Below are 15,309 nucleotides of genomic sequence, written 5' to 3' on the forward strand. Positions count from 1 at the left end.
TTGTGTAAAACAAGGGTGCCAGAAGTGACCCCAGTGTGACACCACTTGTGTAAAACAAGTGTGCCAGAAATGACCACAGTGTGACGCCACTTGTGTAAAACAAGGGTGCCAGAAGTGACCCCAGTGTGACGCCACTTGTGTAAAACAAGGGTGAGAGAAGTGACCCCAGTGTGACGCCACTTGTGTAAAACAAGGGTGCCAGAAGTGACCTCAGTGTGACACCACTTGTGTAAAACAAGGGTGCCAGAAGTGACCCCAGTGTGACACCACTTGTGTAAAACAAGGGTGCCAGAAGTGACCCCAGTGTGACACCACTTGTGTAAAACAAGTGTGCCAGAAATGACCACAGTGTGACGCCACTTGTGTAAAACAAGGGTGCCAGAAGTGACCCCAGTGTGACGCCACTTGTGTAAAACAAGGGTGAGAGAAGTGACCCCAGTGTGACGCCACTTGTGTAAAACAAGGGTGCCAGAAGTGACCCCAGTGTGACGCCACTTGTGTATAACAAGGGTGCCAGAAGTGACCACAGTGTGACGCCACTTTTGTAAAACAAGGGTGCCAGAGAGGACCCCAGCGTGACGCCACTTGTGCAAAACAAGGGTGCCAGAAGTGACCCCAGTGTGACGCCACTTGTGTAAAACAAGGGTGCCTGAAGTGACCACAGTGTGACGCCACTTGTGTAAAACAAGGGTGCCAGAAGTGACCCCAGTGTGACGCCACTTGTGTAAAACAAGGGTGCCAGAAGTGACCACAGTGTGACGCCACTTGTGTAAAACAAGGGTGCCAGAAGTGACCCCAGTGTGACGCAACTTATGTAAAACAAGGGTGCCAGAAGTGACCACAGTGTGACGCCACTTGTGTAAAACAAGGGTGCCAAAAGTGATCCCAGTGTGACGCCACTTGTGTAAAACAAGGGTGCCAGAAGTGACCCCAGTGTGACGCCACTTGTGTAAAATAAGGGTGCCAGAAGTGACCCCAGTGTGACGCCACTTGTGTAAAACAAGGGTGGCAGAAGTGACCACAGTGTGACGCCACTTGTGTAAAACAAGGGTGCCAGAAGTGACCCCAGTGTGGCGCCACTTTTGTATAACAAGGGTGCCAGAAGTGATCACAGTGTGACGCCACTTGTGTAAAACAAGGGTGCCAGAGAGGACCCCAGCGTGACGCCACTTGTGTAAAACAAGGGTGCCAGAAGTGACCCCAGTGTGACGCCACTTGTGTAAAACAAGGGTGCCTGAAGTGACCCCAGTGTGACGCCACTTGTGTAAAACAAGGGTGCCAGAAGTGACCCCAGTGTGACGCCACTTGTGTAAAACAAGGGTGCCAGAAGTGACCACAGTGTGACGCCACTTGTGTAAAACAAGGGTGCCAGAAGTGACCCCAGTGTGACGCCACTTGTGTAAAACATGGGTGCCAGAAGTGACCACAGTGTAACGCCACTTGTGTAAAACAAGGGTGCCAGAGAGGACCCAGCGTGACGCCACTTGTGCAAAACAAGGGTGCCAGAAGTGACCCCAGTGTGACGCCACTTGTGTAAAACAAGGGTGCCTGAAGTGACCCCAGTGTGACGCCACTTGTGTAAAACAAGGGTGCCAGAAGTGACCCCAGTGTGACGCCACTTGTGTAAAACAAGGGTGCCAGAAGTGACCAGTGTGACGCCACTTGTGTAAAACAAGGGTGCCAGAAGTGACCACAGTGTGACGTCACTTGTGTAAAACAAGGGTGCCAGAAGTGACCCCAGTGTGACACCACTTGTTTAAAACAAGGGTGCCTGAAGTGACCCCAGTGTGACGCCACTTGTGTGAAACAAGGGTGCCAGAAGTGACCCCAGTGTGACGCCACTTGTGTAAAACAAGGGTGCCAGAAGTGACCACAGTGTGACGCCACTTGCGTAAAACAAGGGTGCCAGAAGTGACCCCAGTGTGACGCCACTTGTGTAAAACAAGGGTGCCAGAAGTGACCCCTGTGTGACGCCACTTATGTAAAACAAGGGTGCCAGAAGTGACCCCAGTGTGACACCACTTGTGTAAAACAAGGGTGCCAGAATGATCCCAGTGTGACGCCAATTATATAAAACAAGGGTGCCAGAAGTGACCCCAGTGTGACACCACTTGTGTAAAACAAGGGTGCCAGAGTGATCCCAGTGTGACGCCACTTATGTAAAACAAGGGTGCCAGAAATGACCCCAGTGTGACACCACTTGTGTAAAACAAGGGTGCCTGAATAGACCCCAGTGTGACGCCACTTGTGTAAAACAAAGGTGCCAGAAGTGACCCCAGTGTGACGCCACTTGTGTAAAACAAGGTGCCAGAAGTGACCCCAGTGTGACACCACTTGTGTAAAACAAGGGTGCCTGAAGTGACACCAGTGTGACACCACGTGTAAAACAAGGGTGCCTGAAGTGACCCCAGTGTGACACCACTTGTGTAAAACAAGGGTGCCAGAAGTGACCCCAGTGTGACACCACTTGTGTAAAACAAGGGTGCCTGAAGTGACACCAGTGTGACACCACTTGTTTAAAACAAAGGTGCCAGAAGTGACCCCAGTGTGACACCACTTGTGTAAAACAAGGGTGCCTGAAGTGACACCAGTGTGACACCACTTGTTTAAAACAAAGGTGCCAGAAGTGACCCCAGTGTGACACCACTTGTGTAAAACAAGGGTGCCTGAAGTGACACCTCACTACTTAACACAAATTTGCTACTAACAACCTCACAGTATTGTGTAGATCTTCCTACATTCACCTCTCCCACCTTCTCACACCTCTCCCACCTTCTCACACCTCTCCCATCTTCTCTCATCTCTCCCACCTCTCCCACTCAACCAACCTAAGTGTTCCTAAATATTTCCTGCCAATTCTGAATGTTTTTATGTATATTTCCCGCCATTTCCGCCCATTTTAAATACGTAAACTTTCCCGCCTTTTCTGGTTTGTTTACATTTTTGAAGTGGTCGTGAGTGTAAAGTGAAGATGACAACACAATGGCTGGGTAGTGCTCTCTCCCCCCCTCTTTATGCACACATCCGTTGGTAAATAGCGTTCTTGAGGTTTACGTTGATTATACTTGGTGAGTAACGGCTGGCGTGATCGTTGATGGCGCTAAGGGAAGGCTGGCTGCTGGTACGGTAGGCCTACCTGGCAGAGTCAGGCCTACAGTTCTTGTGGTTAATGTTTTTACGGTTCCACCCTTTTCCTTTTCCTCTTTCAGTGCATTTGAACGATGCAATATACACCCCTCTATCCCCTTCCCCCTCCTTCCTTGCTACCCCCCCCCCCAGTCACACCACTTTCCTCATTACGTACCCCCCTCCTTTCTCATTACGTCTCCCTCCTACTTCATTATAATCATCCCCCATCTTCCAGCCTCATCACCCTCTCATTCTTCCTCGCCACTTCCTTCCTCATCACCCGCTTCTGTAACCTCACCCTTCTTATATTACATTAGATTACAGTTACAGAATATTAACTTGGTGACAGTGAAGGTAGAGGAAGCTACAGTGAAGAGTTGTGTCCCCCAAGGCACAGTACTCACTCCGCATGTGTTTCTCATACCTGATACTGACAGTGAGGTAAACCATAGCACTGTAATCATCCTAGATCATACAAGTATCATCATAAGAGTGTCATCCACAGAAGTCACAGCCAGCCTCCAGTTCATATAAACCAAGTCTTCCAGTGGACCACTGATACAAACCAAGTTTTCCGGTGGACCACTGACATAAACCAAGTCTTCCAGTGGACCACTGACAGCAATCTGGTGTTCAGTGAGGGTCAGAGTACAAGAAAAACTCAAACCACTCAACAGAACGTAAGTCAAATGTGAGAGACCTGTAAGTGATAATGTCAGAAGATCTCACCTTGAAGAAGCACAACATTGTTGTTATCACAGCTGTAAGAGAAAGAGAAAGATGGACAACTAGAACCTTCAAGACAAGAGATGCCAAGCCAACGATGACACTCTTCAGGTCACTTGTTCTCTCTAGGCTGGAATATTGTGTACTAACAGCCTCCTTCAAGACAGGAGAAATTACTGAGCTGGAAAATGTACAGAGAACCTTCATGACTTCTTATAGAGTCAAACACACCATTAATCCTCAAACATAAAATAACACAGACTATAACTCTGAAAACGAATGAAATTCGACCAACGTAAGGAACGGAATGAAACATGCAAATAAACATGATAATTAAGAGACGTGGAACAAAAAAAAAGGTCGGTCTCAAAAAATTATGGAAACTCTGAAGTCCCAGACCTTAATTGGTCTAAATCCCAGCACTCAGGGAGGCGTGATGGGCTCTTTTGAGTTGCCTTAAATCCCTGCATGTGGGCGCCGCACCAGCCTACTCAAGTTTCCCCTCAAAGGTGCCGAAAAAAATGGGAATTGGAAACCGGCTTTCAGCAGTGGTTGGTCAGTGGAAGAAACTGTGTAGATGGGAGGTACTGTGTAGGTGGGAGGTACTGTGTAGGTGGGAGGTACTGTGTAGGTGGGAGGTACTGTGCAGGTGGGAGGTACTGTGTAGGTGGGAAGTACTGTATAGGTGGGAGGAACTGTATAGGTGGGAGGTGCTGTTTAGGTGGGAGGAACTGTGTAGGTGGGAGGTGCTGTTTAGGTGGGAGGAACTGTGTAGGTGGGAGGTACTGTTTAGGTGGGAGGAACTGTGTAGGTGGAACTGTGTAGGTGGGAGGTACTGTGTAAGTGGAACTGTGTAGGTGGGAGGTACTGTGTAGGTGGCACTGTAGGTGGGAGGTACTGTGTAGGTGGGAGGTACTGTGTAGGTAGAACTGTGTAGGTAGGAGGTACTGTGTAGGTGGCACTGTAGGCGGGAGGTACTGTGTAGGTGGGAGGTACTGTGTAGGTGGGAAGTACTGTGTAGGTGGGAGGTACTGTGTAGGTGGGAGGAACTGTGTAGGTGGGAGGTACTGTGTAGGTGGGAGGTACTATGTAGGTGGGAGGTACTGTGTACGTGGGAGGAACTGTGTAGGTGGAACTGTGTAGGTGGGAGGAACTGTGTAAATGGGAGGTACTGTGTAGGTGGGAGATTCTCTGTAGGTGGGAGGTAGTGGGTAGGTAGAAGGAGCTGTGTAGGTGGAAGGTACTGTGTAGGTGGAAGGTACTGTGTAGGCAGGAGGTACTGTGTAGGTGGGAGGTACTGTGTAGGTGGAAGGTACTGTGTAGGTGGGAGGTACTGTGTAGGTGGAAGGTACTGTGTAGGTGGAAGGTACTGTGTAGGTGGAAGGTACTGTGTAGGTGGGAGGTACTGTGTAGGTGGAAGGTACTGTGTAGGTGGAAGGTACTGTGTAGGTGGAAGGTACTGTGTAGGTGGGAGGTACTGTGTAGGTGGGAGGTACTTTGTAATAAAGTTGGTAGAATTACCGACAATATGTAAAGTAAAAGGACACAAGTGCAACTAATGTGACATTTATTGTGGCAACGTTTCGCTCTCCAGGAGCTTCATCAAGCCCCTGGAGAGCGAAACGTTGCCACAATAAATGTCACATTAGTTGCACTTGTGTCCTTTTACTTTACAGGAGGTACTTTGTAGGTGGCAGGTTCTGTGTAGGTGGCAGGTACTGTGTAGGTGGAAGGTACTGTGTAGGTGGCAGGAACTGTGTAGATGGGAGTTACTGTGTAGGTGGCAGGTACTGTGTAGGTGGAAGGTACTGTGTAGGTAGGAGATACTGTGTAAGTGGGAGAAACTATGTAGGTGGCAGGTACTGTGTAAGTGGGAGGTACTGTATAGGTGGGAGGTACTGTATAGGTGGGAGGTACTGTGTAGGTGGCAGGTACTGTGTAGGTGGGGGTACTGTGTAGGTGACAGGTGCTGTGTAGGTGGAAGGAGCTGTGTAGGTGGCAGGTACTGTATACGTGGGAGAAACTGTGTAGGTGGCAGGTACTGTATAGGTGGGAGAAACTGTATAGGTGGCAGGTACTGTGTAGGTGGGAGGTATTGTGTAGGTGGGAGGTATTGGTACCATGTAGGTGGGAGGTACTGGTACTATGTAGGTGGGAGGTACTGTGTAGGTGGGAGATAGACTGGTCCTGGGAAGGGCTCCTGTGGTTCTTGGGGGGGGGGTGGAGGGGGCGTGGACCACGTGGGTCATTAATGTATATATTGTTATAACCATGGGGGAACGCTAAACCCGTAGGATTACACAGCGCCTGTAGGGGGGGGGATGGAAGGTATTCAGGCTCAATTCAGGGAACTGGAGCAGAGATCCAATTCCCTAGATCAAGAGCCCCTCACCAGCAGGGGTTAAGGTCTGTAGACCACGTGAGTTATTAAGGTTTGAAGATCACGTGGGTTATTAAAGTCTGTAGACCACGTGGGTTATTAAAGTCTGTAGACCACGTGGGTCATTAAAGTCTGTAGATCACGTGGGTCATTAAAGTCTGTAGACCACGGGGGTCATTAAGGTCTGTAGACCACGTGGGTCATTAAAGTCTGTAGACCACGTGGGTCATTAAAGTCTGTAGACCACGTGGGTTATTAAAGTCTGTAGACCACGTGGGTCATTAAAGTCTGTAGACCACGTGGGTCATTAAAGTCTGTAGACCACGTGGGTCATTAAAGTCTGTAGATCACGTGGGTCATTAAAGTCTGTAGACCACGGGGGTCATTAAGGTCTGTAGACCACGTGGGTCATTAAAGTCTGTAGACCACGTGGGTCATTAAGGTCTGTAGACCACGTGGGTCATTAAAGTCTGTAGACCACGGGGGTCATTAAGGTCTGTAGACCACGTGGGTCATTAAAGTCTGTAGACCACGTGGGTCATTAATGTCTGTAGACCCCGTAGGTCATTAAAGTCTGTAGACCACGGGGGTCATTAAGGTCTGTAGACCACGTGGGTCATTAAAGTCTGTAGACCACGGGGGTCATTAAGGTCTGTAGACCACGTGGGTTATTAAAGTCTGTAGACCACGTGGGTCATTAAAGTCTGTAGACCACGTGGGTCATTAAGGTCTGTAGACCACGGGGGTCATTAAGGTCTGTAGACCACGTGGGTCATTAAAGTCTGTAGATCACGTGGGTCATTAAGGTCTGTAGACCCCGTAGGTCATTAAGGTCTGTAGACCACGTCGGTCATTAAAGTCTGTAGACCACGTGGGTCATTAAAGTCTGTAGACCACGTGGGTCATTAAGTTCTGTAGACCACGGGGGTCATTAAAGTCTGTAGACCACGAGGGTCATTAAAGTCTGTAGACCACGTGGGTCATTAAAGTCTGTAGACCACGTGCGTCATTAAGGTTTGTAGACCACGGGGGTCATTAATTAAAGTCTGTAGACCACGGGGGTCATTAAGGTCTGTAGACCACGTGGGTCATTAAAGTCTGTAGACCACGTGGGTCATTAAAGTCTGTAGACCACGTGGGTCATTAAGTTCTGTAGACCACGGGGGTCATTAAAGTCTGTAGACTACGAGGGTCATTAAAGTCTGTAGACCACGTGGGTCATTAAAGTCTGTAGACCACGTGCGTCATTAAGGTTTGTAGACCACGGGGGTCATTAATTAAAGTCTGTAGACCACGGGGGTCATTAAGGTCTGTAGACCACGTGGGTCATTAAGGTCTGTAGACCACGGGGGTCATTAAGGTCTGTAGACCACGTGGGCCATTAAGGTCTGTAGACCACGTGGGTCATTAAGGTCTGTAGACCACGTGGGTCATTAAGGTCTGTAGACCACGGGGGTCATTAAGGTCTGTAGACCACGTGGGTCATTAAGGTCTGTAGACCACGGGGGTCATTAAGGTCTGTAGACCACGTGGGCCATTAAGGTCTGTAGACCACGTGGGTCATTAAGGTCTGTAGACCACGTGGGTCATTAAGGTCTGTAGACCACGGGGGTCATTAAGGTCTGTAGACCACGTGGGTCATTAAGGTCTGTAGACCACGGGGGTCATTAAGGTCTGTAGACCACATGGGTCATTAAGGTCTGTAGACCACGGGGGTCATTAAGGTCTGTAGACCACGGGGGTCATTAAGGTCTGTAGACCACGGGGGTCATTAAGGTCCCACTTCACCATCACACAAAAATGGATGTAAAGTATACCTTCAGTGTGTATACTCTTAGAGATATACTCAGTTTGGTGTATAATCACACAGATAAGTGCCTTTGGGTGAATATACACTAAGATATACACTCCTCTCAGTGTCTATCCACCTTATATGCACTGAGAAATACAAACCTCTCGGTGTATACTGAATGAGAAATATAAACCTCTCGGTGTATATACACTGAGGGGGTCGCCTGAGTCACCTGAGTGGGTCATCCGAGTGGGTGACCCGCTCAGATGACTCAGGTCACCCACTCTGGTGACCCGAATGGGTCACCAGAGTGGGTGACCTGAGTGAGTCTCTTGAGTAGGCTACCTGAGTGGTTGACCTGAGTGGGTGCCTTGAGTGGGTTATCTTAGTGGGTGACTTGAGTGGGTCACCTAAACGAGTCACCTGAGTGGGTCACCCGAGTTGGTCACCTGGAGTTGTAAAGGTGAACCTCACCTCCCTCCTCCCATCTTCTTTATTATCATCCAACCCTCATTATTTTTTTAAACCATAACTGATGAAAAAATAATTAAAATTGTTGTTTGTAGTTACTGGTGTTTTAAGGTTGATAATGTGGATAAAAGTGTTCATATTAGCGAGGTAGTCAAAACAATTAGTGTTTGTAATTGCAGGTAATAATCCCCGGGGGACCTTGAAAGCACCGTGAAAAGGACATTTAATTGTGTAACTAATTGTATAAGAAGCAAAAAAAATATATATGTCACATTTCTTGATGTAATATTTGCTAATTATTGTTCTGTATATATACATTTTTTCTTTTTTGCATTTTAGTGTCATGTAGTCCAGTCTCCAGAGTTCATTATGCCGTGAGGTAACGAGGAACAAATTGGTCTATAAAGGAAAATGGTCAGTGGTCTGGCCATTGGTCCGTCGGTCCTTTGTGGCAGGAAGCCACCCCAGTCGCTGAGTTTTTTTTGTGTTGATCTTACCTCATTTAGACGACATTTTGCGGTGGCCAGAAATGTTCCGGAGACAAGTGGCAGGAGCGCCGCCATCACTGTTGTTACCAGCACACTCGAACGTCACCCAGCCAGCCTTCACAACCCACTTAGAGAATCACGTTTCCTAGCTTATTTTCATTTATCACTCGTGTACATCGCGCTTTTTTTCCTCCTACATGTGTTCATTAATACGTTTTTTGGCTTTTAAATTTCTTAAACAACACCTTTTGACTTTTAAAGTTAATTAATAATATTTAGGCACACGCGAATGAGGAATCTTCAAGATGGTTGCCTCGTTGTTTACTTTTTCTCGGATAAGGTAGGTGCATCTTTCATTCTAAATTTATATATATTATTCGTATGATTTCGTAATTTCACATATAAATATTATGTGAATTACAATTTAATTTCCTCTCAATAATAAAATTTGCACTCAAATTAAGGTACTGAAATTGTGGGAACCCCTAGAGGCTCCTCAGAAACGCATACCAAGTAATGTAACAGCGACTACGTAGAGAAAATCTGAACCAGAGTTACAGTGTATAAGAAGGATGAGAACCCACCATAAGAATCGGAGCCAGAGAATTAGTGTGGAAAGAGGATCAGAACCCACTACCAAAAAATAAAGGATTCCTAAACTCATAACTACGTGATGTTACAGAAACCACACAGGGATGTTTATTGACGGGGAGATATGGGTGAGACATTACGGTGTTTATAGATGTGGCAGAGTGAACAGGTCACAAGGAGGCGGAGGTCTCTTCGTGAAAGAAACTTTATGTTGCACGGAGCTGTTGCAGTCAGTTAATGATGCAGTGGAACAACAAGAATCTAGTAATTATCCATATTTATAAACCACCATTAGCAACGCCTGAGTTCAATGAACAGATAACAAAAAAATAGATACCATGAAAACCTTGAGACTCCAATATTACTGTCCTCGGAAATTTTAAATTACCAAATATGAAATGGAAGATGGTGAGTCAGAGCATCGTACCAGAAATATAGTTCCTGGAAGCACTCTGGCCTAACCAGTACCGTATTTTCCGACATATAAGACGCACGACAGAAGTATCATAACGTCAAATCAGTAATCAGTAATTTACTTTACGCTAAAACGTAACCCAAAGCCTACCCTTGACCCTGACCTTGAGCATATAAGGCGCAGGCTGATTTTTCAAGACTGGGGGAAAAAAAGGTGCGCATTATGTACGGGAAAATACGGTATATAGAGAAAGCTAGTGAGGCTTCGTGAAAAGTTTGCTTTCAACTAACAGAAACAGAGTCCGCTAGAAGTGAAGACACACGGGATCTGATCTTCACAAAAAAAAAGAGGAACTAATCAGAGACATAACATTTGTAAACTCAATATACTCTAATCGCAACATGATAGAAATGCAGACGACCATGAACTCGGGGGCGGGGAACTCCAGCAGTAATGTACTAGAAGAGATTCTCAGTAAATTTAACTTCAGCAGTCACAGAATTGACTGGGACAGAATAAACAAAGAACTATCAGACATAGCCTGGGAAATAGTCATGAGCACCCTCACCAGTACCTGGGAAAAGCTGAACACTGAAGCATACACGGTCTGTGTAATGTACTGCTGAGAAAGCCTAAAAGAATGATTAGATACAGAAAGAGAACACAGAAGAATATGCAAACGAAGAGAAAAAAAAGATTTAACGAACATGTCACAACGAAGGAAAGGTAACCCTGGCCGAGAGATTACCAAGTTACCTTAGGTTCGTCAGGAAACAGGTGTTTCCTGACGCGGGTCTTAGATGACCTGCCATTGGAGTTAGAAGAAAAACCCAAACATTTCTACACATGTAAAATCCAAGTTAAGAACTACCTGCAGATCTGAACCATTAATCATAGTAATGTCATACATTAATGATGAAAAACAAATGAGCGAAATTTTTGAAGACCAATATAGATCAGTGTTCAAAAATCCACTTCGGTAGAAACGGCGTGGAGAATGCAGATTTTTTTTTTCCCATGGTCACTGAAGGTCACATAGCTCGGAGAACTAACATAAGTACTAATTCCATGGAATTTGAAAAATGGAAAACATAGCCACTTATGATTCACCTGGACAGCATTCATGGACATTATCAGGACACAATCCTGGTTCCTTTATTGTTTACGTCTCATCTTCTCAGGACACAATCCTGGTTCCTTTATTGTTTACGTCTCATCTTCTCAGGACACAATCCTGGTTCCTTTGTTTACGTCTCATCTTCTCAGGACACAATCCTGGTTCCTTTGTTTACGTCTCATCTTCTCAGGACACAATCCTGGTTCCTTTGTTTACGTCTCATCTTCTCAGGACACAATCCTGGTTCCTTTGTTTACGTCTCATCTTCTCAGGACACAATCCTGGTTCCTTTGTTTACGTCTCAACTTCATAACAAGCACAGATACAAACACTACACAACACAGTTTCGTATAATTGTTTGCTTTTAATATCAAATTAAACATGAAAATCACCTCAATAGACAACACAGATATAAACAAAGTATTGTAGTGGACAGTGAAGAATAACATAACGTTCAGTAGTGTCAAGTTCCAGCTGCTTATCTATGGAAAGAATGAAGAACCCGGAAGGGAACCGTACACAAAATGTAAGAGAATCAGCAAATAGAGTGTAAAAAAAAAACATGTGAAAGATCTGGGAGTAATAATGTCAGCTGACCTTTCTTTTAAAGAACACAATAAGGGTGATTACATTGAAAGTGAGTAGTGTGAGGGTGAGTAAAGTGAAGGTGAGGGTTATTACAGTGAAGGTGACACTAATGTGAAGATGCTTAGAGTGAAGGTGAGGTGGTCTGTCTAGCCCCATCATTATCAGGTTACCGGGCCGCACCTCGGGTCCCACCCCCCCATAACCTGAACCCACACCCATCATCCCCCCCCCCTTTCCTCTCCTTCCTATGACCTCCCTCCAAACACACACACACACACACACACACACACACACACACAGTTGTTATCATGTCTTCACGAAAGGGTCTATGCACGACGTGATATCTTATAAAATATCTATACGATACCTATTCAGTATCTGAAAGATATCTTACAAAACATTTTATAAGATATCACGTCGCTAATATGAGCCGGAGTTAAGAGCAAAGGGCCTCAGACAAGGCCAAACAAATCACAAACAGAGAAATGAACAAGACTTAACAACAGAAATTAAAGAAAGATGTTTAAAATTATATATGTGAGAGTAAAATTGAAAAGAAGAGAGACGTAACACTAATTAAATGGTAATTATAGAGATTTAATGATGATAGGATTTAGGGAAAAGAAGAGAGAGAGAGAGAGAGAGAGAGAGAGAGAGAGAGAGAGAGAGAGAGAGAGAGAGAGAGAGAGAGAGAGAGAGAGAGAGAGAGAGATAACTATTAGAGGACAATTATAAATGTATTTTAATGAAGTTTTGAGGAGGAGGAAGAGGAGGAATAAGTGCTAGAGGAAGAAAAGAGGAGGAGGAGGTGGAAGAAGGAGAAAGGAGGAAGAGGAGGAGGAGAAGGGTCAGGTCCTGTGGTTCAACACTCCTTCCTGGTAGTTAGTTACGGTAGTGACATTATGTATGGTGTAGGTGAGATGTTGGGGGCCTCCCCACCACCACCACCACCCTCACCCTTCCCCTTCCCCACCTTCCCTCCCACTCCCACCACCTCCCTTCAGGTCAGTTCCTGATCAGCCGGGCTGTGGTGCATACGTTGTGCTGCGGGCAGCAACAGCCTTACTCTCTCTCTCTCCTTGCTCTCTCCCCTTTACCCATTTCCTCTCTCCCCCCTTCTGTTCTGTTGTGTCCCCCTAGGCACAGTACTCACCCCACTTGTCTTTCTCATACCTGACACAGCATTGTAATCATCCTGGATTATGTAAGTATCATCATGAGAGTGTCATTCAGAGAAGACACAGCTACCAAGTTGATATAAACCAAGTCTTCCAGTGGACCACTGATATAAACTAAGTCTTCCAGTGGACCACTGATATAAACCAAGCCTTCCAGTGGACCACTGATATAAACCAAGCCTTCCAGTGGACCACTGATATAAACCAAGCCTTCCAGTGGACCACTGATATAAACTAAGTCTTCCAGTGGACCACTGCTATAAACCAAGTCTTCCAGTGGACCACTGCTATAAACCAAGCCTTCCAGTGGACCACTGATATAAACCAAGCCTTCCAGTGGACCACTGATATAAACCAAGCCTTCCAGTGGACCACTGATATAAACCAAGCCTTCCAGTGGACCACTGATATAAACTAAGTCTTCCAGTGGACCACTGCTATAAACCAAGTCTTCCAGTGGACCACTGCTATAAACCAAGCCTTCCAGTGGACCACTGCTATAAACCAAGTCTTCCAGTGGACCACTGCTATAAACCAAGTCTTCCAGTGGACCACTGCTATAAACCAAGCCTTCCAGTGGACCACTGCTATAAACCAAGCCTTCCAGTGGACCACTGCTATAAACCAAGCCTTCCAGTGGACCACTGCTATAAACCAAGTCTTCCAGTGGACCACTGATATAAACCAAGCCTTCCTGTGGACCACTGCTATAAACCAAGTGTTCCACTGGACCATTGATATAAACCAAGTGTTCCAGTGGACCACTGACATAAACCAAGTCTTCCAGTGGACCACTGACAACAATCTGGTGTTCAGTGAGGATCAGAGTACAAGAAAAACTCAAACCACTCAGTAGGACGTAAGTCAAATGTGAGAGACCTGGGAGCGATAATGTCAGAAGATCTCACGTTCAAGGAACATGTTTTCACAGCTGCTAGAAAAAAGATAGATTGGATAACTAGAACCTTCTAGGTCACTCGTTCTCTCTAGGCTGGATTATTATTGTGTATTAACAGCCAACTTCAAGGCAGGAGAAATCACTGAGCTGGAAAATGTACAGAGAACCTTCACAGCTTGTATAAACTCAGTCAAACACCTAAATTACTGGGAGCGCTTAAGTTCCTAGAACTGTACTCCTTAGAACGTAGGCGAGAAAGATGCATCATAATTTACACCTGGAAGATACAGGAGGGATTGGTCGCAAACCTGCACACTGAAGTTACTACTTATGAACTCATGGACACCATGCATAGGAAGGGCTAGTAACAGGCCCCTGCCAGTCTTCAACACTGAACGAGACACGTTCCTTAGAGCAGTTGCTGATCAGCCGGGTTGTGGTGCATATATTAACTGCGGACGGGTGGCAGTAACAGATTGATGGATCAGGTCAGCAACCGGTAGGCCTGGTCTGGGATCGGGCCTCGGGGGGGAGGGGGGCGGTGACCCCCCTGCAAGTGATTACGGGTAACCTCGTGAGTTCCTCTCTCCTTCATTTCTCCTTCCCAGGCCCTCACCTGTCTCTCTTTTCTCTTCTTCTTTCCTCTCTTTCTTCCTCTCTCCCTGTCTCTTCATTTCCCTTCTCATGATCTTTTCAATTCCTCTGTCATCATATTTTTCTTCTTCTCTTTCCAATTCCTCTCTCCCTCTCTCCATCTCATTTTTTTTTTCTCTCTCTCCTACCCTCTCCCCCTCCCCTCTTCCCTCCCCTCCCCCCTCCTTCCCTCCCCTCCCCCAGTAAGACTAAGAGAGGGACAGTGATCATTCCTGTGTTACCACATTATGAGGTAGACAGGGAGGGGGGAGGGGGAGAGGCGGGGAGGAGGAGGGAGGTTGTGGAGACAGACAGACAGACAGACAGACAGACAGACAGACAGACAGACAGACAGACAGACAGACAGACAGGCAGAGGTTCTAAGATTTCCGTCAAAACTTTTAAGTGCCAGAAAGATCCTTGAACCACGACACTTTCAATGATCTTGTCTTCATAAAGATGTACATTATTATTATTATTATTATTATTATTATTATTATTATTATTATTATAATCAAGGGGAAGCGCTAAACACGTAGGATTATACAGCGAATGGTGGTGGGGGGGGGGATGTGGAAGGCATTCAGGCTTAATTCGGGGAACTGGAGCACAGATCCAATTCCCTAAATCAAGAGCCCCTCACCAACATCAAGGAACCTTCCTTTAGGGGATAAAGATGTACAACTTCCAGCTTTGTCTGTCTGTCTGTCTGTCTGTCTGTCTGTCTGTCTGTCTGTCTGTCTGTCTGTCTGTCTCTGTCTCACACTTTCTTTTACACAGGGTTTAACAAGGTTAAGGATCCCTAGCTTTATTGACAAGCTATTTACAGGTTAAGGATTCCTAACTTTATTGGCAAGCTAAGAGCTGTTACCTACATCAGCTCATTTGAAAGCATTTTTATTG

This window comes from Cherax quadricarinatus, chromosome 1 (genome assembly GCF_038502225.1).
Source record: "Cherax quadricarinatus isolate ZL_2023a chromosome 1, ASM3850222v1, whole genome shotgun sequence".
Taxonomy (NCBI): domain Eukaryota; kingdom Metazoa; phylum Arthropoda; class Malacostraca; order Decapoda; family Parastacidae; genus Cherax; species Cherax quadricarinatus.